The sequence below is a fragment of the Pseudorca crassidens genome, chromosome 9 (genome assembly GCF_039906515.1).
Source record: "Pseudorca crassidens isolate mPseCra1 chromosome 9, mPseCra1.hap1, whole genome shotgun sequence".
Taxonomy (NCBI): Eukaryota; Metazoa; Chordata; class Mammalia; order Artiodactyla; family Delphinidae; genus Pseudorca; species Pseudorca crassidens.
In genome coordinates this window covers 31056693-31084080 of record NC_090304.1, presented here as the reverse complement: position 1 = coordinate 31084080, position 27388 = coordinate 31056693, and the positions used below count along the sequence as shown (strand labels likewise).

The 27388-nt window shown below is 38.4% G+C and overlaps 1 long non-coding RNA gene across 1 annotated transcript in view; it reads right to left on the bottom strand.

Moving 5' to 3' along the window:
- Positions 1–16514: 16514 nt before the first annotated feature.
- LOC137231261 (uncharacterized) overlaps positions 16515–27388 on the bottom strand; it is a 34107-nt gene continuing 23233 nt past the window's right edge. Inside the window, exon 3 of the long non-coding RNA XR_010946429.1 lies at positions 16515–18829. This is a non-coding gene — a long non-coding RNA (uncharacterized lncRNA). The remainder of the gene's footprint in view (positions 18830–27388) is intronic.

Sequence of the window (27388 nt, the reverse complement as noted above, 5' to 3'; positions counted from 1 at the left end):
CAGCATGGAGGAAGCAGATGTAAGAGATCCCAGGGAGGGAGGTACCGGGAATGGGTGAACATGTTGCCTGACTGCCAAGAGGAATACAGAAGAAGAAATCAAAATGACTTAGATTTTGAGCTTGGATGTTAAATTTGAGGTAGATTGAATTTGAATTACTAATGACATATATGGATGGATATTCAGTAGGGATGTTTAGCAGATTGTTAAAATATGGGTCTGAAACTCTGGAACCAGAGCCAGTAATTCATGTGAAAAATAGTGTTACTTGGGTTTCAAGTTGCAAATTAGACCTTAAGTTTACTTTGAGTTTCTAACACTAACCTCCTTGCCTGAAGCTGTTGTTCGATCTCCATATGATTAAAATTACCCATGTGAGAATGAGACTTTTTCTAAGGAGAATGAGACTTTTTTCTAAAAATCCATGGACTTTTTCTAAGCTTTCATCAAATTCTCAGAGAAGTCTGTGACCCCAAAAAGTTAAGAACCACTGGTCTAAGCAATGTCAGTTGAATGAAAGAAACCAGGGGGTTGTTTGAGCTGCTCATTCTCTTCTATCTAAAGGTCTGGCTCAGGTGAATGTGTAGAGACATACCCTTTGGTCCCATTGTTGGTTCACAGCACCAGTCTCCACTTACATTTTTACATGTCAGCTTCACAGTCATGCTCCAGGCTCCAGATAATTTGTTTGTGGTTGCTCTTGTTACTATGCAAAGGGAAATACATTATTTTAAAAATGCTTTGCTAGTTCATATTTAATTATGAAGAAATATCCTCAAAAACATTTCTGAGCTGGAACATCTCTGTTAATTGCACTGACACATCTAAGACCAGCTTTCTGGGGAGGAGAAGAGGCATGGAAAATCCAGATTGTCACACGAAGTGAGCAGATGGAAGGTTAAAAAAAAATTATATCCAGACAGTAATTATTAGCATGGGTTTTTAAGGCAAACTAGTGAAGAAAATTTAAGACTACATTGTTTTACCAACAAGTGAGCCTAAATTTTAAAAATTGCAAAATAGCTCAGATGCTTTTTGTTGACACAGTTCATTTTCCTTTATTGCTCAGTTTTGCTTCTTCCTTGAGAAGATATTAAATCTAGAATGTTGTAGTGTGTAAAAGTGTTTTAATTAGGCTGTGTGGTACAAGGCATGATTCATTGAGGGAAACACAGATGTTGGGGCAGAGAAGAACACCCAGGTTTATTGATTCTTTAACAACATCTCTGTTCTGTGTTTGGAAATCATAGAATTTGGCCAGCTGAAAGAACTCAGCCTTCCAAGTGGTTGGGTAAAAGGAGAGTACATCTCCTTCCTTCATAGGTGCATATCTCTACAACCTAGAGAACCAGCTGACTCCATTAAGAAAGGATTCAGAGCATTGAGGAATCTCTAGGTTGCTTCTCTATCTGTTCATGAAAGATGAGGCAACCAGCAGAAAGGAGACCAGGGGAAACAGATCTCAGGATAGAAGGGTCCCAGGCCAAGAGAACTAAGAGCTGGGCTAATCCTAGGCACTCAGAGGCAGCATAACTGGGTTAAAGAGAAGGCAAAGTGTGGATCAGTGTCATAGGACAAACCATCAAGTCTTAGGGATGAGAAAGGGATGGCTTTAAGAGGATTACAATAAAATTCATTGTTGGAAAGAGGGAAGTCAAATGGGAGCAGGTAGAAGGAATTGGTTAAGAAAAGTAGATGAGAGCAAAGATGGAAATTGGGAGGAGTTTTCCTATGGCTGTGTTTGGGGCTCACAAGTGGCTGAGTGGCATAGGTAGAACGGAAACTCTGGAAAGTCCATACACTTAACTATTCTACTCTCTGTAGTATGCCAGAAGGCTGTTTCTTTAGTCCAAGGTGATTGTACTCTGGAAAGCTTATCATGTACCAAGGCAGTAGATATCACCTGGTAATTCCAGCTTCTAGAAAGACATCCCTTTTATTAAACAGAAATCTCCCAAGAGGAGATTATAACAAGACCAGCCTTAGGCCCACTGGCAAATCAGGGAGGTTCAGGCTCTTTCCATGACCTCAAGAGCCCACTGCCATTGTCTCTGTTAGAAATAAGTGAAGATGGTTTTCAAACTTGGAATATATCTGATGCTCTGGTTACTAAAATACTCCAGAGGCTTCACAAGGGTGTTACCATGGATCTTCTGGATTTGAGGACATATGTCTTATAGTTTAGAGTTTATAGAATTATTTAGGCTTGTTTGCTAAGTGGCATGCTTCCTCTCTCAGATTTATCTTCTGGCTGAAGATCTCCAAGTAGGAGATAGGCACCAAGTATTTGTCCCCATTCAGCAATACTTCATTCTGTATCTCACTTAAGAAGGAATGTTGAGTCCTATGCGATAAATACACACCCTTGATCCTGGTAAATATACCACCATTTGGGAATTTCATGACTTTTAGACATATACCCCTAAGAGATGAGTGCGAGCTATTCTATGGAGCACATTGAGGGAGGTTCCGATTTCCACACTTGCCTATATTTTCTACTCACCGATCTCAGTTTTGCCCCATGAAAATGCATACAATAAGCTTACTCTTGCTGCTACATAGAAGCCCTTCAAATATTTTTAGAAAACTCTCATTCCAGCTCTAATCCATTTCTTTCTTGAGTGAATGTTTTCAGGGCATCGAACCAGTCATAGCCACCATATGCTTTCCAGCCAGTGATCATCATTTTGCCTCTCCTCTGAATGTGCTCTACCTTATCCCTATTTCTTTGAAGACAGTAGTGACTAGAACTAAATATAACACATTATCTCACCCATCCAGGTGACTGCCTCACGCTGTAGTCTTGAGATCACGATTCTGTTTACACGGCTTAAGACCACAATACCCCATACTATAATAGACCCCCCTCGCTTGCCTTGGTACTGTCAATTTAGAGACTATCTTGCTATGGCTGTGGATTATAGTTTACTGCTAAGTAGTTACTAAATGCTGACTCTGCAATGGTCCCTGCAATAGAAACAAAGAGAAATAAGGTGCTGGCCTGCCTGAGGGACTTAGAGGCTAGCTGGAGACACATGTTTTCAAATAGTGTCTCATTACACCCCACAGTTAGCTGTTTCCAAAGTCAGGGGCTCTGAGACAGCCCACAGAAGGGAGATGCTACATAATGCTAGAGTGAGTCAGTGATCATTTCAGAGAGAACTTGGCACTTGGCAGTCGAATTGCTGTCTAGAGAGAAATCTAAGAATTTGTTCATTTCACAAATATTTATTTTTACACGTATTATGTGCGAGGAACAAAAAGGGAAATTAATTTAATTAAGACTCAGAGAATGTTTTGATGTAACTTACTTTCCAAAAACATCAAGAATTCCGAAAGTGCTCAAATTCTTTCTTGAACAAGCCTCTGGAAAGCAGATGAGAATGACAAAATCAGTTAACACTTCCTTTGCAGAAGTCCATTGAGAAGACAAAAAATACGTGAGAATAGTACATCCACATCTGTCCCTGTTATGATGGTATTTCTCTCTGCTCAGATGCTTTCAACGTGTAAACCATTGTTGGCTTATGAGACCAAGTCAATGGCTTTAGGCTTGAAATAAAAGCCCGCTGATAACTCACAGGATGGTGATTAGGTATGGATTCATCATCAAAAAGCCCACCCATCCCAGGGATCTGGGTGTGGTCTTCACCTCGATGTAATGTTCAGAGGTTAGAAACCTAAATCCAAACACACCCAAAGCCCACCATAGATCTATGGTCTATAGATCTTGCATATAGGTTCGATGAGAATGAGTTTAGTAGTTGACTAGCAATGTCTGCCTTGAGCATAATAGTAATAAGTAGTATAAGGAGTGCCACGTAACTGCAATCAAGGCCAATGTCCTCATTAGGCTAATGGAAAACTGGGACCAGAGGGACAATCTTCATCCAAGGTCACACAGCTGATGTAACATAAGATCAATAATTTCTTTTTTCTCACTATAGCTTCTTATTTCATTTCAGTCTTTGTTTTGAAATAATAAAGCATATTAAATATACATAGACCTCAAGTCAGGAGAGGTTGAATTGGGCCGTGGCTTTGTTAACTAAGAAAATGAGAAAACTCATTAGAGTTTCTTATAGTATTAAATCCTCAGCACTGGAATATATCATACAGATAGTCCAATCAAGTGCCCTCATTTTATAGATGAGAAAACAGAGATCCAGAGAGGTTACAATGAGTTAATGGAAGACCTAGGATTAGAACATGTCTCCAAAGTTCCATTCCCTGCTACTCTTTCACAGTTTCTTTCCTTATTTATAAAATCCACTTATTAAACAAGTATTTGTTGAGTAACTGCTATGTGACAGGTATTAGGGTATACTCTGTGGTAGTACAAAGACAATCCAATGGCCTAATAGAGGAACAAATTATGCAAACAATTTTCTTACAGATTGATGAATGCCAGAAAAGGTTTTTCTAAACTGCTACATAAAGAGGCACTTGGCTCTTCCTGAGTCATGGCAACGGGCACAGATGAGGTGAGTGTTTTGGTGAGTCTTAAAATATGAATAGGAGCTTTGCGAAAATACAGAGTAGACCAGGACATTCTGGATAAACATTACCACATGGGAAAAGACATAGAGATATGAAGGGGTGTGAGATGTTTTAGCAAACACAAGTCGTTTGGAAACTAAGCAGAGGTGGGCAAGGACTTAAACAAGAATCTTATGCATCACACTATTGGGTTTGGACTTGACCTAGTAGGCAGTAGAGAGTTATTGGCTACTTTAAAAAAGAGAAGTGGCAAGATCAACCCCGTGCTTTGGAAATATCATGATAATATTGTGACGGTAAAATCAGAAGTTAAGGAGACTAGCCAGGATAAAATTACAAGGGACTATATGGAGAAAAATGGCAGTCTGGGTTAAGCTGGTAACACTATAGGGTAGTATAAGGACTGACTCAGGAATCTTTGCATAGGTAGAGTCGATGGCCTGGATTTTATTGGATACATGGATTAGGGAGAGAAACAATCAAGAAATAAAAATAATGCATTTTGTTTACCCTGTGGGGTAGTAAAAATGAACTAAGATTATGGATAAGAAAGTACCTAAAAACTGCAAAACTCTTTATATATGTAAGGTATTTTTATTATCACAAGATCTTATTGCCAAATACTATTTCAGTTTACACCTTAGTGCAAGGAAACGGGTCCAATGCATTGTGGACAAAACAACAAAGAGAAGAATGCAACATATAATTCTGAACTCATTCATTTACTCCTCCAACCATCATTAACGCCATTATGGATCAGACATTGCGCAAGCGGGAGGGACACAGAGAGGAAGGAATCAACCACACTTCCTGTAAAAGGATCAAGAGGTTATTGTTTGAATCTTCTTAAAGAAACTCATCTACCTCAGTAAAAAGGCACCCTCTCAGACCTACTCCAAATTATATAACAACCCTTAAACAGAACTTCACTAGGTGAGTAGCAGAAAATGTTGAAATGTGTGAATCTGATTTAGCTGCTCCACGAACAAGCTGCCAAATTGAGCTTTTTGGTAATTAGCGAAACATCTGTAACAGGATTAGTGTCTCAGAAATAGCTACTGCTTTCTTGGCCAGAGAAGGGGGTGTGAACGTTGAAAGGGAACTGGGTAGAGAATTTGGACATGGACTTGACTTTAGCCCAGCTGTTTCCCATTTGAAGAGAGGATAAAGGATAGACACTGAGTCAGTGGGAAACCATCAAGACAAAAGCGAAAAAGGACTTGATATCAAATCACCCTGGCCCTAAGTTGACTCAAGTGCATACCATTGGCATGTGGCTAGCAAACCTTCCCTTCTCTCCACAGTCTATGGAGCTAGACTTGGTTGCCAAAAAAAAGTCCCAGTAAAAATATTTGTATGAAGACAATACAAAGGCAGTGTTAAGAGTACCGCTGACCTTTTAATGGTTTGACCTCATCTCAACACATCAACAAGGACTTGGAAAATCTCCCTCTTTCTGTGACTGATGCAAGAGTCTTGGTTGCACTAGGTGGTTTGAGCTCTTCCCCCTGGCTCTGAGCCTTCACAGACTGGGAGAAGTACATGGGAAGCACCAGTGGATTATAGGAATCCTTCTATGGGAGAAATAGTTCCCACTGAGAAAGCCTAGAGCAAGTTACTACAAGATTTGGGCTCTACCTTTCCAACTGGGAGGAGAAACTGGCTGAGTTCAATCATTCATTCAATCAACCTATTGGCAAATATTATTGAGCACATACAATGTGCAAGATGACGTGCTAAATGCAGAGGATAGCATGTTGAAGGGGAGAGACAGGGTACCTGCTTTGCAGACCTCACGACCTAGGGAGGGTAAAAGACATGAAAATAATGAGCCTTGGACTTACTGTTCTTTTATCAGATGTTCTGACTCTCTAGCTGTGGTCCTACCTGTGCTATTTTCTGCATTCCCTTCTGCCAGTAACTACACAGACTCTGATCCATTAGCTCCGATTCTGCGCCCTTTTATTCCTATTGATCAAAATTCTATTTCTCCATCCTGAGCACTCAATGAGACACCCATGCAAGAAAAGATTAGACAAAGTTGACTTCATTCCAGTAATGGCCAGGGCCAGGCCAGAGCTAGACTCGGAGGGGGCCTTTAAGTGTAGGGCTGAGCAAAGCATTTGGCCAAATTATGAAGTAAGCAAGGCTTGTCTTTGACGGTCTGCACCTCCTCGACAGTCACTATTCCTTCCTGTTCCAGACTCCCTCGCACTTTCTTCCTCTGCTTGAACTAACCTTCTTCCTTATCTCTACCTTTCAAAATCATATTTGTTCTTCAAATCTCAACTTAATTGCCACCCTCTCAGTAGGGCTTTCCTGCTTCCCACTTGCCTGGTATGCACTTCCTTTAAACTCCTTTAGTACTTTGTGCTTCTCTTGGGACATCAGAAAATGTCTTATTTTATTTTGCTGCTATGTTATTTTGCTTCTGACTGAAATGGAACTGTCTTATTCACGACTGTATTTTATGTAGCTAGAAGTGCAGACCTTTGCGCACAGTAGGTGCTTAACTAGAGCACTTTAATATAGGCCCTCAGGTTAGAGGGGGCCTGTTTTTGAACCTTGACACTGCTTTTTATGAAAAGACAATTCATTTATCTCTAAGTCTCAGTTTACTCATCTCATCCAAAAAAATGGAATAATAAGAATAGTAATAATACAGCTAAAAATAATAAATGTTATATCATATGGAAACCCCTAGCCAAGACTCTGGCTCATTGGAGGCATTCAATAAGAGTGCCTTAGATCGAATCACCCTATGAGGTTTGAAAGCAGGGAATGAGAATTCAGGGAGTAACTCTCTGGCGGGAATGAAAAGAGAGAGGAGAATCTAGGCTGAAGTTGTTGACTCATAGATCGGAGAAGTAAGCTTCCTTTTGCAAGTAGGAGAGTGGAGAGTTGCTAATCAGCTATAATCAAATGAATCTGAACAAGAGGTGGGGTAGTGATAATAATAATAACTTTGCCTATCTTTGCCAGGGTTCCCAAGAATACAGAGACTGAGACAAAAGTTTATATGCTAACTCCTCAAAAAGTATTGAGATCACAATCCCAGAAAACGGGTGTGAAAGCAAGAGAGGAGTCAGGCAGGGAAGGAAGGAGAATAATTTTAATAGCATGTTTGTATCAAACACATCGAAGGCTCAGTCTCCTGGGGCATCTCTAGAGAGCTGCCTGGAACCACTTCTCCCCAAAACTGTCTGTCAGAGATTGAAAAGGAAATGGATCCTGCCTCCTATTCGTCCAAATGTGCCCCGTGGGACATCGACTCCGCCACACCTCAGGATTGTCCATCTGGCTTGTGGAAGCTAGAACCCCAAACAGCAGTAGTGACACTGGCAGTACAAACCATGGCATGGGGGCCAGCCTGTCGGTGGCTGTGAGCCTCATCTCTGCATCCTGTACCAGCAGCCTCACTGGCCTGGCCAAGCGGACCAAAGCACACACGTGGGCACAAAGTGAGCCCTGAGGTCTGCTGAGCCCAGGGGGACAGGGAGGCTCTGGAGCAGAGGTAAGAGGTGAGGCAAGGCACTGCCAGGGCATGACTACCAGTGACACGAGGGACCAAGAAAAGTCATCACAACAGGCCTGGCTGACCATCAGAGGGAGAGCCTAGAAGACACAGCCCTCACGACCAAGGGCTGCCTTGTAGCTTAGTGAAGACCAAAACCTCCTCCTCTGTGGCTTGCAGGAAAGCAGCTGATACCAGACAATCTTCCTTGAGTCATCAGTCACATAGACCAGAAACGCATGGTGTCTGGGGAGGCAATTAACCTGGGTTTGGCACATCACAGCTTACTGAGCAGTATGACGAGCTCTTTTCAAACACACACATTAATTTATTTTTTTTGCGGTACGCGGGCCTCTCACTGCCGTGGCCTCTCCCGTTGCGGAGCACAGGCTCTGGATGCGCAGGCTCAGCGGCCATGGCTCACGGGCCCAGCCGCTCCACGGCATGTGGGATCTTCCCGGACCGGGGCACGAACCTGTGTCCCCTGCATCGGCAGGCGGACTCTCAACCACTGCACCACCAGGGAAGCCCCCCAAACACACACATTTTTAATCCTCAGGAAATTCCCTTGAGGGTGAAACGATCTCCATTTTACATAGGCGTAAACTGAGACCCAGAGTGATTAAGTAACTCCTCCGCGTGTCCTCCTGTATTTGGGGACCTGTCATAAGGAAAAGGGACTAGACCCATTCCAGGTGGCCCTAGGGAGCTGAACTGAGGCCAAGAGGTAGAAATTACCGGACAGCAGTACTTAGAACAGGGAATTTCTGAGAGTCTGAGCTTGTTTTCCAACAATACAGCGAGCTACCGCGCAAAAGACTGAGGCGTTCATGAATGATGAATAATGCAGGAACGAGCACGTTGTTGCTGCCTCTAGGAGAAGGAGGCAGGGTGCTCTGGTCTGGTAGCGGCTGGATCAGATGAAGGCTGAAGTCTTCGAGGGTTCCTTTGAATGAAGAGTCAATCCCAACACCCAGATATTTTTACTGTTGTCTCATTAATGTCAGTGCAGTAGAAGAAAAGATATAACAGTAATAACATCTACTGGTATTCGGCTCTTAATAGGTACCAAGCATTTTGCAAATAGCTTTATACATATCATTTAATGTTCACTGCAACTCTGAGATAATTATCATCATTATCCCCAATTTACAGATGAGAAAACTGAGACTGGCTGACGTAAAGCTCAGAAACTTGCCTCAGGTCTGCTTGCCCACGTCCCTGCTTGCTCTACTCTGCTGCCTTGATTATTCTGCATTTGTCTGCTGTCAGCAACTTAAAACCTTTGGAGCCTGAGCTCCTGGGAAAGAAGAGTCATGTGTAACTAGACCAGAATAGTCACTCTGGTGGACAAAGCTGCCTTTTCAACAGTTTGAACAGTTTTTTCTGTGCAAATTCCCCGAAAACCCCTTCCTCATGAATCCCTTATTTTTCCATTGTATTTAAATACAGAATGTTTGCTGCCACTGCAAAGGTTTTGAAAAGCTTTTTGCAGATTTCTTCCAATGAAAAGTCAACAAGATCATCAAAAAACAGACACCCCCCTTTTTTTTTCCTCTCAGGATGAAAATTCCTTTGAAAAATGAAGGAGGCAATTGAAACAAGGGAAAATAGCCTCAGGAGCAAGATTTTAGCAAAATGAAGGGCACACCACCAGTCATAACTTTAGATGATTCGGGGATAGTCAAGTCTTCAGGAAATAAAGAGAAAAATGGAGAGGAACGTCAGCATTCAGATGGCTCTGGCACCAAGAAGCTAGTGACAAGATAACCCAAAACTGCATCCATGGAAAATCACAGCTGCAGGAAACCACAGAGGAGCACTCAAAGCTTTCGCCATATTGCTTCCAATCTCTGCCTGATAGGGTGCACATTTATCAGATGTCTGTAATGCCTCACAGCAAAAAAATCTTTAAATACTTAAACCATATTTTAATTTCAAAAGGACACATCTTGCTACAATTTACTTCTTTGATTTTTCCACCATAGCTGAACTGTTTTGTCTTACATTAGAATCTAACACTTTCCTTGGTTTGGAATGAAAAGTGTGGGCTCTGGAATCAGCCTGCTGGATTTGTAATGTTGGCTCAATCACTTACTAAGAGATGTGAGCCTTGGATAAGTTACTTAACTGCCCTAATCTCAGTTTTCTCTTCTGTAAAATGGGAGCAATTATAGTTCATCCTTCATACAGTTTTTACTTGAATTAGATGAAATCATGCAAGATAAGTGCTTGAAACAGCTCCTGGCACATAGTAAACCCTCTAAAAGAATTACCAATTACTATTATTTTTTTATCTGTTTCCATCCATAAGAAAGAAAGAGAAAGTTATTTTCCTCAGAAAGTAAAAATCTGAGAATAGATGACCTGTCAAACTGGTAAGGGCCAGATTTTGAAACAGACTTTCAGAAAAAGTTAATTACACACTTGGCCCCTCTGTGCCCATCATCCCTTCCATCCAGCCCATTTAAGACATTCAGTATCTTTATGCTGCCTCAGATTCTAGTCCAAGAAATACGTGCACTGGGTGGGACACTCTCTTAGATGATTTCTCTAGAGTTCTTCTGATTTTTACCCCTTACTCTGTCTTCTACAATGGAGCACTTGCCTTGGTCTACAACTTTTTTCCTCTATTTCTCCAGAAGGTTTTCATTCTCAAGATAATACTTAGCTTATAGGATTGTTAGAGGATTAAGTGAGATGGTACATGTAAAATTCTTAGAACACTTCCTGAGACATAGTAAGACTAAGTGTTAGATATTAATGTATAAATATTAATATTCCTCCTTTCCTCTTGGCAAAAAAAAAAAAAAAACTCTCCTATCTGTGTGACCTCATGGTACTTCTGCTCTCTCTTGTGACATCAGTAGTTCATCCTGCTATCTTAGTTCAGGCTGCTATAATCTAATACCATAGACTTGCTGGCTTAAACTACAAATATTTATTTCTCACTGTTCTGTAAGTGGGGATGTCTAAGATCAAGCACTGGAAGTTTCAATATCTGATGAGGGCACTCTTCCTGGTTCATAGATGGCCATCATCTCGCTGCATCCTCACATGGCTGAAACAGGGCTAGAGAGCTCTGTGGGGTCTCTAATATGGGCACTAATCCCACTCATGATAGCTCCACGCTCATGACTTAATTACCTCCCGAAAACCCCACCTCTTATACTATCATTTTGGTACTAGGATTTCAACATATGTACTTTGCAGGGAGGGCACAAAACTTCAGTCCATAACACCTGCCCACATGGTATATTTCATCTTAAACATCTCCACTTCCTGGGTCATGAGAAAATGAATGAACTAATGATGAACATCTGGATTCTGACCACCATCATCTCTTCCTGAAAATGCCTGTGACTCTTTCCCCAGTTTGTTAGGTGTCTTGTCATTGTACATCCCCAATCATAGCTCTTCTTATACTGAATTGCGTTTGCAAGTCACATGTCTGTCTCTCCTTGACAGCCAAACACTAATCTTATTTATTTATGTTTTTTCCAGAACCTCATACAGAGCCTAGCCCTTGCTAGATAATATACTCATTTATTTATTTTTTAGATATAGGAACCCTTGGAACATAGTTCAAATCAAAACACAAATACAGGGCTTCCCTGGTGGCACAGTGGTTGAGAGTCCGCCTGCTGATGCAGGGGACACGGGTTCGTGCCCCGGTCCGGGAAGATCACACATGCCGTGGAGCGGCTGGGCCCGTGAGCCATGGCCGCTGAGCCTGCGTGTCCAGAGCCTGTGATCCGCAAGGTGAGAGGTCACAGCGGTGAGAGGCCCGCATACTGCAAAAAAAAAAAAAAAAAAAAAAAAAAAAAACCACAAATACAACTAAGTCCTGAGTCTGTATGGGGCCAAGCTACACCTCTTACATGTGGCAAATTTGGATGCATTATACATGTGTGCAAAATTTAAGCAAATGGGTCTATTTTATTTCAAAACTCTGAATTCAAGAGATATGTGACACTCTACTGGGAAATTACTTTGTGTTGAACTGGGTGGTTACCACCTTTCTAGCTAACTTCACTGGGACTATTTTATAGAAAATCCAAAAAAGCAATAATGGAAGAAGGCTATGGTTTCCTGTGGTATTTGCCTATTCCACCCTTGACTAGGCCTTTTATATCATAGTCCAGTGGGGTCCTCAAGTCTGGTTGTCTCATATATTAAGCAATATACTAATTTTATATATGACATTGTCTATACTTTTGTCTCTGGCATCAAATCTTTTGCTTTTCTATTTTTAATAGAAACCAGACGTCATGTCATTAATGTGTCATCAAATCTGGCAGTGCCAGATTTCCTGTTCTCTCTGGGAACTATTCAATGGCTAGTGAGAATACATGGAAGAGGTCACCCTCTGGATTCAGTTCAAATATATGCAGACCCAAAAAGCACCAGATCCAGGGGCCCAAGATGTAAAATCAACTTTGCACAGAGAGGACAGGGCAGCTTCTAAACTGAACTGCTTGCAAGCCTCAGATTTCCAGCATTGATTCTTTCTCTGGACAGATGGGAATTTGCCAACTATATGCCATTGTCTGTTCTATGTGCTAGAATCACAAAGATGAAATATGTTATCTATCTATACACACTAACAGATATGGTACATTTAAGGAACAAATAGAAGAGTGATTCAATCTTCCTAAATACATTAAAATTACATAATACTAGAGGTAACATAAATTATGCCATATCAGTTGTGTAGGTAAACAGTAGAAAACTGTAGGTGTATTATAGTCACAGGAAAAATAACCCTTTGAAATTTCCTGGTACAAATCATGTGTATGATTTTTTATGTGTGATATCATAAAATATTAATATCATTGATCATATTTGTTAAACAAGTTGCACCAAAGTGAGCCACACAATTTTATGTAGAATATCTGCATATTTGCACTGAAAAAAAATACCTAACATTTACGAAGTGCATAATTCAACATGCTAGCCTTGCTTGCTCACTCTATCAAATGCATTTGGGAAGAGGCTTGTTTCTTTGTTAAGGTGTAACACAATTGCCTATAGAATGTCCATTGTGACCTAGCCTTGAGAGACCACAAACTCCACCTTTTCCAAAGGGTTGGGAAGAGGCAGCTGATGGAGAGAAGGCCAGAAGCCTGCAGAGTCTCCAGTATAAAGTCCAAAAACTCCTCTGTGTTCATTCACTCTTATGAACGCTTACTCTGGGGCAAAGAGCACCGGGAGAGAGTACAATCTCGCACGTAAGAAAGGCTAAAAACAATGAGGGCTGTATCTAATAATGTTTGATTGTTGTATTTAATAGAGAAATTAAAAGTGTGAGAAACTCTTTGGCTAATTTTGATGACCTGAAGCTTTATGCTCATTATACAATAGATAAACGAGATTATTCTGTATGTGGCACAGAAAAAAAGTGTCACCCAGATTTGGGGCAGGTTGCTAAAAAGGGTGGGATGAAGACTGTCAAGTGAAAAGAAACAACATTTAAAAAGACAGAGTGGAGTAATAATAATGTGCACTTATTCTGTGATTGTGCTAAGTAGCATACTTAATTAGTTACATACATTATCTCAAGACACCTGAAGCAATCCTTGAATTAGAAATTCTCTTTTTTTTTAACATCTTTATTGGAGTATAATTGCTTTACAATGGTGTGTTAGTTTCTGCTTTATAACAAAATGAATCAGTTATACATATACATATATCCCCATATCTCTTCCCTCTTGCATCTCCCTCCAACCCTCCCTATCCCACCCCTCTAGGTGGTCACAAAGCACTGAGCTGATCTCCCTGTGCTATGTGGTTGCTTCCCACTAGCTATCTATTTTACATTTGGTAGTGTATATATGTCCATGCCACTCTCTCCCTTTGTCCCAGCTTATGAATGCAACCAAAGTCTCACTCTCACAGAAAACAGAGCCAACATTCAGGATTAGCTTTCTCTAATTGCAGAACAAAAGTTCCTAAATGTGAATCTATACCAACTCTTAATGGAACAATATAGAATGCTCCAGTCTGTTAGTTCTGAAGAACAAGTGCATCTGAATAGTGAAAGTAGACATACATTATTATTTACATTCATTATATATAGTGTGTGTATACATATATTTTATATGTCTTATGTATTATATATTACATATATATTAAATATATATTACTTATATCACATTTTCTTTATTCATAAATTGAAGTAGATTTAGGTTATTTGCATAGATATCTATCTTTTATCACAATTATTTTTTTTAAACTCAGGTGCACTGGATTGGATTAAACATAACCTTGTTTACAATACCCTCTCATCATCAGGTCATGTGTGGCCCACTTATTTATGTTTGTTTGTCTGTCTGTCTATATAGTTAGTTAGGTATTTTAGAGAATCTACTATCCAAAACCTCAATCCATTATGTACCCTACATCAACCATTTATTCCTACCCCAAGTCATTTTCTACCTCCCCTAAATAAGGTAATCACCATCCTAAATCCTGTGTTTATTATTCCATTGTTTTTCTTTACAATAAATTTGTAAGACATAAAATAAGCGCAAAATAACAAGATCCCACAGTTGAAGAAAATTGAAGCATTTTCTTCATTGAAGGTGACTCTAGCAACAATAAAATCTAAACTGAGCTCAACCTCTGATCAAGTTGACTCAATCTTCCATATTAACAGCCTGACAGAAGAGGTGTGGAAACTATCAAACAGAAATATTAGACAACCATGACCAATTTTTTAAAGATATAGTAGAGGTGTACAAAATGCACCGACAGATGGGGAATTTTAGAAGAAATTATAAAAGAGAGTCAAATTAAAATGATAGAAATAAGAATCACAATAATGGATATCAAAAATTATTTTGACAGGTTTATCAAAAGACAGGACACAGTTGAGAAAGGAATCAGTGGATATGAAATTTATTATAAACTACTGAAGTTGAAACATAAAGAGGAGAGAGAGGAAGAAGCAGAAGAGGAAGAAGAATGAAGAGGGTAGAGAAGAAGGAAGAAAGAGAAGGGAAAAGAAAAGAACAGATGAGAAGAGAAATAAACAGAACAGAGTATCCAAGCTGTAGGATTATATCCACCTAGTATGAGTGTAATCGGAATCCCAGAAGAAATGAAGGTCAAAGAAATATATGAAGAGATATGGCTGATAATTTCCAAAAAATAATGAAAGTCAGCAATCCACAGACCCAAGAAACTCAGAGAACTGTAAGCAAGATAATTACATACACACATGCACACACCCATGCATACATCAGAGCTAAAGAGATAAAAAAGAGAAAGAGAATATGCTGAGGGTGGTTAGAAAAAAATATTACTTATAGGTCAAAAAAAATTTATAGCAGATATGCATCCAGAAGAAAATGAATAACATCTTTCAAGGACTTAAACAAAATTAGCCAAGCCAGAATTTTACATCAAACAAAAATGTCTTTCAGACAAACAAAAGCTTAGAGCATTTACTGCCAGTACAACTGCACTGCAAGAAATGTTAAAGAAAGTTCTTCAAACAGAAGAATTAAGACACCAGATGAACATTTGGATTTACAAAGAAATGAAGAGTGCCAGAAATTTCAAAAAGAGAGTAAATATTAAAACACCATTTTCTTAATTTTAATTGCTTTAAAAGATAATTGATGGCCAAGTGAAAATTAGTAGCAATAGATTTGGGGGTAGATAAAATATGTAGAAGTAAAATGTATGCCAACAATAACACAAAGGATAAGAAGAAAGAATTAGATGGTATGTGTTAAAGTTCTTATTCTAAATATGTAGTGGTATAATATTATTTAAAGGTAGATCATTATAAGTTAAAGATATATACTGGGAACCCTAGGGCAAACACTTAAAGAGAGATATAATGAAAATATATGGAAATAAAATTAAATCATAAAATACTCAATTTTATGAAAAGGGGAAAAAAGGAACAGAAATAAAAAGCAAATGAGATAGAGAACAAGTAGGAAGATAACAGATTTATGTTCAATCACATCACGAATTTCATAAAATGTAAATGTTCTAATCACTTCAGTTAAGAGGCAGAGCTTGTAAGACTGAAAAGAAAAAATAACTGTTTTATTTTCAAGAAATCAACTTTAAATATAAAAATATAACCAGATTAAAAGTAAAAGACAAAATACAGTCAATATTTCTAGGTTGAAAAGAAAGAGAAGTTAAGGATTGAAATAAAGTTTTGCCTTGAGAAATTTGGGTAGTGATACTATACGTAAAGGTGGAGAGGTTAGAGAAATAATAGGTTTGGAAAGTACAAACAATAATTTAGTTATAGACACTGTATTAGCCAAGATCAAAAGTTATTAACCTATGGGCTTTGGGCCAATCTAGCTGGCTTCCTATTTCTGTATAGCCTGTGAGCTAAAAATAGTTTCTACATTTATAAATGGCTGAAAATAATAAAAGAGAGAATATTTTGTGAAATGCAAACATTATATAAAATTTAACTTTCAGTTTCAATAAATAAAGCTTATTGGAGCACAGCTGCACTCATTCATTTACACATTGTTTGTGGTTGCTTTTGCACTACAGTAACAAGGTTGAGCAATTGTGACAGAAAGCATATGTGGCATTAATTTCTTCACACTGTTCTTGGTGCACTATAAATCACAGTTCATAGTTACTATTCAACAGTATGTCAAGTGTTACACACATTGTCATACAATTTTATTTTATGTAACTTTTCTTGCTAGTGCATCCCATCATGTCAGTAAAAGAGAAAAAGTGGACTTTGAATGGCATGTTTTTAAGGCACGGTGAAGTGTAGATGATTTTATTATTGAATTAGATAGCACAGCATTGTGTTCATCATGCAATGACACTATAGTTTAGAATACAATATGTGATGACATTACCAGATTAAGCCTTTATCACAATATTCCCAATTCACAGGAAAGCAACAGTCTGAAAAATTACTAGAAAGTTTAAAACTGAATATCTCATCACAGCAGAATTTCTTCACACAAACATAAATAAAAGTAAGGTTACAACCAAAGTAAATTTCTAAGTGGCTCATTTGTTACCCAGCCAAACAGTAGTTGGTGAGTTAAATAAATCATGCATGATTGCAGCAGCCAAAGAAATGTGTTCAGACAAAACTTACTTAAGACTATTAGCCTTTCAGATAAAATAGTTGCTCAAAGAGTTGAGAACATTAGGGGCAATATCAATATTCAATTTAAAACAAAACAAATGATTGTGAGTGTTTCCATGGTTCTTAATGATTCAACAGATGTTACTAATACTGCTCAGCTGTTGTTTATTCAAGGAGTTAATGCTTAGTTTGAAGTGACTGAAGAATCAGCCTGAGTGATCTGTGTGGAATAACTACAGGCAGGAATAGTTTCAAAGTTGAGAAAACATAATTCAATATAACATGAAGTGGAATCTTCTAAGATGTGTTACAACTAATAACGGTAAAAATGTGGATGGAGCAGAAAATCACAGCTGAGCAAATTTACAAAGCGTGTGAGAAGTATAGTTTTTATAGCCTATGGTTATTTGCTGTATTATTCATCAGCAGATATTTGCAGAAAATTTTCAGTTATCATGTGATATTATTCCAGTAGTGTCAATGGTGAGCTTTGCTTGCTCTCATGGACTTAATCATTGCCAATTCTGGGAATTTATGAATCGAAGCTGTGAATTGCAGCTGAATGTTATGACTTAGTCCACCACACAGCAGTTTAGTGACTTAGCACTAGTATCATTTTATTGCTATTTTTTGGAGCTCACAACCAAGATTGGAATTTTTCTGAACAAAATGAACCCCAAACACTATTATCAGACACCGAACAACTTTGAAAATTACTTTTTGCTGTGGACTTGACAATGTTTATTTATGAGTTCAACCTAAAATTATGAGGCAAAACAATGTTTATTCAAGATACTTGTAATAGTTATTTCAATGGCAATAATGTTTAAATTATAGTAATGTCAATCTGCTTTACATACTTCCTGTGCTGTCAAAACAAAAACTGAGATCTCCATTCTGACACAAATTTGCAATAGCTATATTTTCTATGTTCAAAGTAGAGTTCCAAGAGCCTTTATCGTATTTCAATGCAAGTACAAAAGAGATGTTCAAACTTCAAAATCCATTTAACTGTGTTATCCAAGAGAGTCCACCTAAGCTTCAATTTAAAGTGATTAACTTGCAATGTTTTCACATGCTCAAAAGCAACTATCAGGAGAAGAATCTAATGGAATCCTATCAATACCTTCCAAGCAATGAATATGCTCAACTAAAATCATAGACACATGGATTGATATCAGTATTTGGTAGTATCTATCTTTGTGAAAAGACATTTTCAAAGATGAGATGTACTTTTGCCTATTTTACAATTAGGCAAAATATTATCCCCCCTCAAAATAGAATTCTATTTATCTCATTAGTGGATCCATATTACAAAAAGGAGTATAGTAGTTCTAATATAATATAATATAATAATAATATTATTATATTTTTATTTCCTCAATAAAAATTTAGGGAAATTTGTCTCCTCTATTGTTATAAGTACCTACAATATCTTTAATTTGGCCTCTTGACCAACAAAGTTTAAAGTATCAATATTTACTATCTGACTCTTTACAGAAAAAGTTTGACAATCCCTAGTCAAGATAAACTATGATGTAGTAGCAATGAACCCTGAAATATCAAGGACTTAACACAATACAGGTTTACTTGCTCTTCATGGCTCAGTCTAACATGGGTCCCACAAGTCTCCTTGTGCTCTCTTCCAGTGGTGACCCAGGAATCCAGACTTCTTCCATCTTGCAACGCTATCATTTTGGAGTTCTTTATTTTCAAACCTGTGTATGAGAGAGAGAGAGAGACTATGAAGAATTCACAACTGTTTTATCTACCGTGGAATGGAAGTGACAAATCTCTTCTGCTCAAATTTGAGAGTCATCAGAATACGGATGATATTTAATGACATGTGAAGAAATGAGATCTTCTACAAAGAAAATAGAGAGGGAAAAATCACTAGAGGAACATACCTTAGGCACCTCAATTTATGGAGACCCAGTCCACAAGAGGAAAATGAATATGAGAAGGTCATTGAGTGTGACAGGTCGAAGAGGAAAAGAACAAGGAGACTTTGATGTCACAAAAGCCAAGCAAAGCCTCGAAAAGAGTATCATATATGATCTATAGCATCAGTTACCAACCATGACTAAGGCAAGTCACAACTTCCCTGAAATGAACTGCCCACACCTCTATATTAATATATTATAATATTTATCTGAAATGATCCATAATGAAGATGAAATGACATAGTGTATATGAATATACTGGGATCCCTACATAAATTATGACAGTAATTGTTTTCATTGTAGTCACATGCAGAGACTCCTCTACTTTGTGCCAAATCTCTCTGAAGAGTTAGAATTCTCCCATAACCTACCCCAACCATTGCCTCCAAATTAACACAGCAGGTTTCACCAAACTGGTTTAGGTGCAGATAACAACAATTTAATTGAAATTCAGTGATTCCTAATCTGAAGCATTTCAGAGGCAAGAAGGACTCAGGGATATGAATCTCTCTTTCATTAAAATCAGACCAGTGTGTGAAATCCTTACAATCTTTTCTGGAACAAAGATCCAACTCAAGCTGGCAGCTCCTAAGCCACCACATGGCCATAGGCAGACACAGTAAGCTATAGTCTGAAATTCTGTTAAATGGTGCCCCAAACTTCGGGGAAATCATAAAAGCAGCTGAATGAAAGCTGTGTCCTAAAGCTCTCTGCTTGTTAGGTGTGATCGACACGGAAGGTAAAAATAAACAAATATAAATGGGTCTCTACTTAACTCTAGAGCTTTCACTTTATAGATTTTTATTAAAACACATTTGCAAAAGTACAAAGGTTAGTTTGTGTTTTATTTTTCCCTCTTTTTTTCACAATGATATATTGGAATTGTTCAACTGAAACCATATGTTGGCTCAATAATTCTCAATTGCAAAATGTGCACCATTTTAAATGTGCACCCAATAAAAAAGAGGGGGAGGGGACTAATGTGTCAGCATAAATACTCTTGAGGAGATAGAAATACTGTGTTTCCAATCTATTGGAAAAGAGGAAAAGCCACCTCTTTGGTTACTTAACTACAGAGCAGAAATGTAATGCAACTGAGTAATGACACACTGATGCATCAGGGAAAAAATATCATATAATTTTGAAAAAAAACACAAAAAAACCCTGGGTTCAAATCCAGCTCTTCCACCTATTGGCTCAGTGTCCTTTTAAAACATTTGTCATTTCAGGGAGACAGTTTTATTTCCTGTGATATGAAGATAATAATTTCTACCTGGGATAGTTGTTATATGGATTAAATAGATTTAATGAGACAAAGCACACATATGGATGACACATGGTTGGAACTTGACACGATGAAATGGATGACAACTTAGTCCATTCTAGATTCTGCTACTCTGTTTTGTTCTCTTTTTTTTCTGAAAATTAATTATGGAAAACTGAGAAGTTGAATAGGATAGCAAATTCGATAATATGCCAAAACCTGAAGCATGAATAGGAATGAAAATAAATCTGTTCAGTCACAAGCACCTGTCACGACCCCTCCACCGAGTTTAAGCTTCTCCAAAACCAGTGTGTATCGCAATTACCAAGGACCTTGATAAAATGCAGATTCTACTTCAGTGAGTCTAGGGAGGGTTCTGAAATTCTGTATCTGTAACAATTACTAGGTGATGACAATGCTTGACCGTTAGTGAGCAACATTTTGGCACAAGGGATAATTTAAGAAAAATAAAACTGTTTGTGGGCCACTTTTTTTCTTCAAAATTCCAGTAGCTTTACTGAATTTAATAGAGAAAAATTCTTGTTATTAGAATTTAGGGTAATAATAATAGCCAAAATTATTGAGAGCTTACCATGTGCTAATTGCAATGCTAAATGCTTTATAAATATTTTCTTATTTCATCCTCTCAAGAGTCCTTATGTACCTACTACTGTGTTAGTATCTTCACAATAAGGAACCAGAGGTCCAAATGTGTCTTTCCTTTTCACTCAGCCCTTCTCCTTTGCCTAATTCACTCTCTTTTGAGCATGGGAATCTATGTTCATTGCCTTTAATATAACGGACAGACAGAAAAAGTATATTCAAGGTAAGATTGATTACAAAACAGTCTATACTTGTTGACTGTTAAGTAGTAGCTTTTAAGCAGCATTTGATATATTTTAATATAACGGTAATGGACAACACCATTGGACACCCAGGGTGTCAGAAATACCTGGATTTTTCCATGCATCCTTCATAAAAATAAGTTCCCATTACAAGTCTTTTCTCAAAAAGTTCTTTTTTCCTATTACATAATTTTGGCATATTATGGACATTCCATACTCATAACAGATTAAAATAGCTCTCATACACTCTATAAATGTATAGTGAACACACCTATTCTAAACTATACAAGAAAATTTACTTTGAGAGCAAGCAGATAATTTAGAACAAAGATAATGTCAAAGTGTTTTTGGAGAGCCACACAAACTTTGAGGTTGCTTTGGACTCACTCATTCCAGCCCCCAAAGGAAAGTTAGAATAATGGTAAAGAGTGTTGGTACTTGTATCAGACAGATTTGTGTGAAAATCTCAGCTCCTCAATTTACTAGTTATATGACCCTGGGCAAGTTGTTTACCTTTATGAGCCTCAATTTCCTCACCTGAAAGGTAGAGATGAAAAATAATAATCCTGATTTCCTATGCCCGTTGTAAGGATTAAGTAAAGTATGCAAAGCACTTAGCCAATGATATATGCTATCAATGTTGCACTTTTTTGGTTCTAAGATGCACTTTTTTTGTAGCATTTTAACATCTCCGAAATTAGGAAGTGTTTTCTAATAGATGTGTAGTGTAAGTGTCTGACAATTGCTTTTCTTGATTGTAATGTAAGTGCCTGACATTAAGCTTTTAATTGCAAGGCATCCATTTCAAAGACATCCATCTATAATAAACACATTGCCAGCTACACAACTGGATAAAGTGCCAGGCGGCTCCACCCATGAAGTTTCCCTTTTAGAAAGCCCTAGTTGACCTAGATAACTGACTGACTGACCCTGCTTTCCCTTCCTGTGCTTTAATTCCCACTCTTATGTTTTAAATTCACCAATAAAGAGTGAAACCTCAAAAGTCTAAGCACACCACCCTTGATCCCAATAAAGGCAGAGCCACAATTCCTCTCTCTCACTCTCTCTGTCACTCTCTCTCTGCCCCACTCACCTACCATTCTGTGTGGTCCTGGGTGCACCATGTACCCTCTAGGACTTGTGAGTAATGAACCTTGTTTTTTTCAAAGTTCCCTGATGGATGTTGTTGAGGTGTGTCTTGCAATCATAATAAGAATCACAAGGGTCAGACCAACCATACACTGGGTCTGGTTAGTGAAATGTCTGTGGAGCCTCACCACTAGTAGTCTACTATGGTAGGTGTGTACTCCCAGGCATTTTTAGCTGATAGCTTTAGTGAACCATTGATCAAAACCTCCCGCTTTGGCCAGACACGATAACAATGGCTTGTATGAGTTACCTCACAACAGGAGGTCCCATAAGGAACACAGTGCTGGCGCCATGAGAGAATTCGTGAGGGGTTGAAAGGAGGGAGGAGATGCCAGCCCATAATATGGGCCAACCTCCCAGAAGCTCTTGCACTAGACTCTTGGCAGAGAGATGCATGCACCACCAGGAGGGACCTGAGTCCGACCAAATATGACACAAGCAAGATGACTGGCCAGAGACAACCCGGAAAGCTAACCCCATGACCTTAAAACCTGAGACTGCAAGCCATGTGTCAGAGCAGCTCTCCTGGCTTCCCTTACCCTGCTGCTCTCTGCCAGGGCCCCCCTTCCCAATAAAGTCTTTTGCTCTCTCACCACATGTGTCTCCTTGGACAATTCATTACCGAGGGTTAGACAAGAGCAAACTCTCAGGCCCTGAAAGGGGCCCTATTCCAGTAATGATAGTATCATTATGGATAGGCAGAGACCAGTCCCAAACAAGATAGTTTATAATCCCTGTTGGCCAGGTAGAATTAATGAGGTATGTGTCATTCTGTGTGCTTGCATGATTTCAATAACAGATGAGTACATCTTTGTCACTTTTGCACAATTGTTGCAGTTGTGCACAATTATGCACAATTGTTGTATGTGCATAGCTGTTTCCATATGTGCTAAGTGTAACTGGCATTTTAGATGTCTTTTAAAAGATTATGCTATGATTCCATGTTGAAACAAAAGTTATTATGTATCTTCGAGATCACAGGAAAAGAGTATTGAGACGTTTGGGACATTGAGATATTTGAGTATTGATATATTAGGTACACAAATATCATTGTTGAGAAATCACCAAAATTCCATATTTTCTTGCAAAGCAACAATCAAGTGTTTAACAGGACCTAAGAAGGTAAAATACCCACAAGTAAATGAAGCTGTTAACATTTTCTTGCCTGCATATCTACAAAAAGATTGTCTATCACACAACAAGCAACAGAACTAAAGACAGGAGAAACTGATATCTGAAAGAGCTAAAGGAATCTTAAAGAAATGAGAGGCTGATAAGACCAATTCTTATTTTACACAGGACAAGTGATAAGGTATTAAACAAGAATTCATGAAAAATTTCCTTCTAACTTTGAATTTAAATTCCAGAGATATATTATCAATGAAGACAAAAAGAAGGAAGGGAAAAAAAAAGGAAGAGGGAGGGAGGAAGGACAAATTAATTTCTCTTATATTTTCCTTTTAATGTATGCCCAAAAGTGATAAATGATTAAGGTCTATGTTTACATAAGTCTAAAAGGGCTCTTTCAATAAAAATTTTTAAAAAAATTCTACAATAGCATTATGTTATAGTGTAATAGACAGCATTTTTTTCTTTTGGTACACAAAGCAATAAGGCATCTCAAAGTTGATAACATTTTGGAATGGATGAAATATGGAAAGGATTAGCTACTACAGTATAGTTATATCTTCATAATGTTAGCAACATTTCTCTCAAAAATATTTATTGATAGAAAAATAGCCACTTTACATTTTCAATGTTGCACTATACCTATCAGGGTCCAATTTACAATATGTAAAACAATGACCAAGCAATTAGACAAAATTAAAAATTCAGGGACTTCCCTGACGCTCCAGTGGTTAGGACTCTGTGCTTCCAGTACAGGGGGTACGGGTTCGATCCCTGGTCGGGGAGCTAAGGAACTAAGCTCCCATATGCCGCGCAGCCAAAACAACAACAACAACAACAAAGAGCCTCATGATAACATAAATAATAACTGTATTAAAACTTCAGCCATTTACTTATTTTTTTCATCTCAAGTACTATTTGGTAATCTGTGACTTTTCTCCTGGGGAGAAATACTTCTGCAAGCCTCAAATGCATGCTGTTAACACTCAGGTTAACAGTTTTGACTGATTTGTCTGTTTAGTCCAAAAAGTGATTCAATAGATATTTCCCCAGTGAACTTCCTGCCAGGACTGTGATCACCCAACATGAATAATAGTCTCTAGACCATGGAAAGCACTAGAGAGGGTTCTGAAGGTCATAACCAGGGACAGCCCTTGAGAAAGGATTGCCCATCATATAAATTTGTCTTGAGTGTTACCCTCCTTCCCCTTCAGTTACTCATTGTAGGTGTGCACCCATACACAACACACACACACACACATACACAGTAGCATTCAGACTCTCAGCTGGCTAATAACAGAGTAACAGAAAGTTAAACATAAGCAATATGACAGGAGAAAATATTGGCAAAACTAATGGGTTGATAACTTGAGTGCGTGAGGTATTTGTCCCCTAGACTCTATTTGTGAAGAGTTGCAATGGGAGACATGCTAATAAACATAAAGAACTTAATTCGTGAATTTAAGCTCCTAGCAGTTTGAATCCTGGCATAAACAAAAGATTTGCAGGCATAATTAGCTAGCCAGAATTTCCTGCTGCAGAGAGAATACATAGAACTTCTAAGGCCTGGAGGAGATAGACAGAAATTTTTCAAAGAAAGTGAAAGAGTTAGGCAGAATGTGGTACGCCTACACATTTTCCACTCCAAGAATAGAGCCCTGGGATGGGAATAGGGGAAAACAATAGAACTTCTAATAAAAACATAAACCCCAAAGTAGAAAATTCCTGAATATTTTTTCTTGGGTGCAGCCCAGAAAAATGATAAGCATCTTATAGAAATATCCCACACTTGCAAAGAGCTGTAGTAGATATGGTGGTAGGTATGGTAGTTGCATCTGGAGGTACTGGAAGACAGAAAGACCCTCAGAATTTTTCATGCTACTGTAGCATACAAAGAGAGAGTAAGGATGCTTAGGCAAATGGTCAACCTTATGCTGACTACAGCTTCTAGTGTCCTTACCATGTCTGGCATCTCACTCTAGCAACATCCTACTGCCGGATTTACCATGTGGTCTATTTGTAAGTCCGATGACTTATACCATCTTAGCAAGAGTGATCCTATGTCCAGGCTGCCTCTTCCATGGCTTTATTTTGAAACATATTTGTGCTGGATAAGAATTCTTTGTTGACAGGTTTGGGGTTTTTTTTGTTTTGGTTTGGTTTTTTTGTTTTGTTTTGTTTTCAGTACTTTAAAGATGTTGCTCTACTGTCTTCTAGGTTGCATTATTTACAAGGGAAATTTGTAAATAGCAAATAGCAAATTTGTAAATAGCAAAGATGCTATCCACATCTTTGTTCCTCTGTTCAAAATTTGTCCTTTTTTCTCTAGCTGATTTTTACATTTTGTCTTTATCACTAGTTTTAAGCAGTTTGGTTCATGATTCTTTTATTGGCTTTCTTGAGCTTTTTGGATCTGTGGGTTTATAGTTTTCAGCAAATTTGGAAAAATATTGGCCATTATATCTTCAAATACTCTTTCATTTATTCCCCCTCTTCTCCTGCAGGAACTGCAATTACATATGCATAAGTCTGATCCAAGGCTTTCCACAGCTCACTGATGCTGTCTTCATACTTTTTTGATCTTTTGTATTTCTGTTTTATATTTATATATTTTTATAAATATATAAATACACTTATATTTTGGATTTTTTATGTCTTCAAGCTTGCTAATCTTTTTTCCTGCATGTGTTATCTACCTTAATCCACTCTGTATTTTTACACGTCAGATGTTTTAATTTTCATATCTATAAGTGATTTGGTTCTTTTTTATACTTTCTACACCTCTCCTTAATATCATCAGCCTTTCCTCTAGCTTTTTGAATAAATGGAAAGCAGTTATACAGCTGTTTTCATGTCCTTGTCTACTAATTCAATTATTGGTGCCATTTCTGGGTCAGTTGTGATTGATTTTCCTCCTCATCATGGGCTCTGTTTCCCTAGATGAGGAGTGCCTGGTAAGTTTGTATAACCAGTAATTTTTTTTTTTTTTTTTGCAGTACGCGGGCCTCTCACTGTTGTGACGTCTCCCGTTGCGGAGCACAGGCTCCGAACGCGCAGGCTCAGAGGCCATGGCTCACGGGCCCAGCCGCTCTGCGGCACGTGGTATCTTCCCCGACCAGGGCACGAACCCGTGTCCCCTGCATCGGCAGGTGGACTCTCAACCACTGTGCCACCAGGGAAGCCCCCCAGTAATTTTTAATTAATGCTAGACATGAGTGGTTTTACCTTGTTGGGTGTTGGCTGTCTTTATGTTCTTATGAATATTCTTGAGTTTTGTTCTGGTATTGGGTGTGTTACCTGGAAACAGTTTTGATCTTTAGAGGTTTGGTTTGTGAACTTTCTTAGCCTACAGAGCAGCATTTAGGATATGACTAACATTTCCCCACTACTGAGGCAAAATTCTCTTGAGTAATCTACCCAACATTCAGTGAATTATGAAATGTTCTACTCTGCCTGGATGGAACCAGACCTCTTTCCAGCTCTGTGTGAGCTGTAGAGATTATGCCCTCTAATTCTTTTGGATGGTTCTTTCTCCACTTCTGGTAGTTTTCTCACATGCCCGTGCTTATTAACACTCCGCTGAAGACTCCAAGGAGATCCTCTACATATTTCTGGTGCTCATACTGCATACAGTTCTATCTTCTCCATGACTCTACTCTGTGAACTCTAGCCAACCTAGCCTCCCTGGACTTCAAGACCCACCTTGGTTTCCCTCCCTACTCATGTTTGGTTTCCTCTCTCTCAGGGGTCACTCTCCTCCATTGCCCAATGCCCCATGTCTTGAAAACTGTTATTTAATGTATTATGTCTGGTGTTTTAGTTATTTTCAAGTTGGAGGATGCATTCAAACTCTTTTACACCATCTTGGCCAGAAGCACAGATCAATGTGATATTTTTTTAGTGTGTTAAGTTTCCCTATAATATCTGAGTTTACATAGTCTGATCATA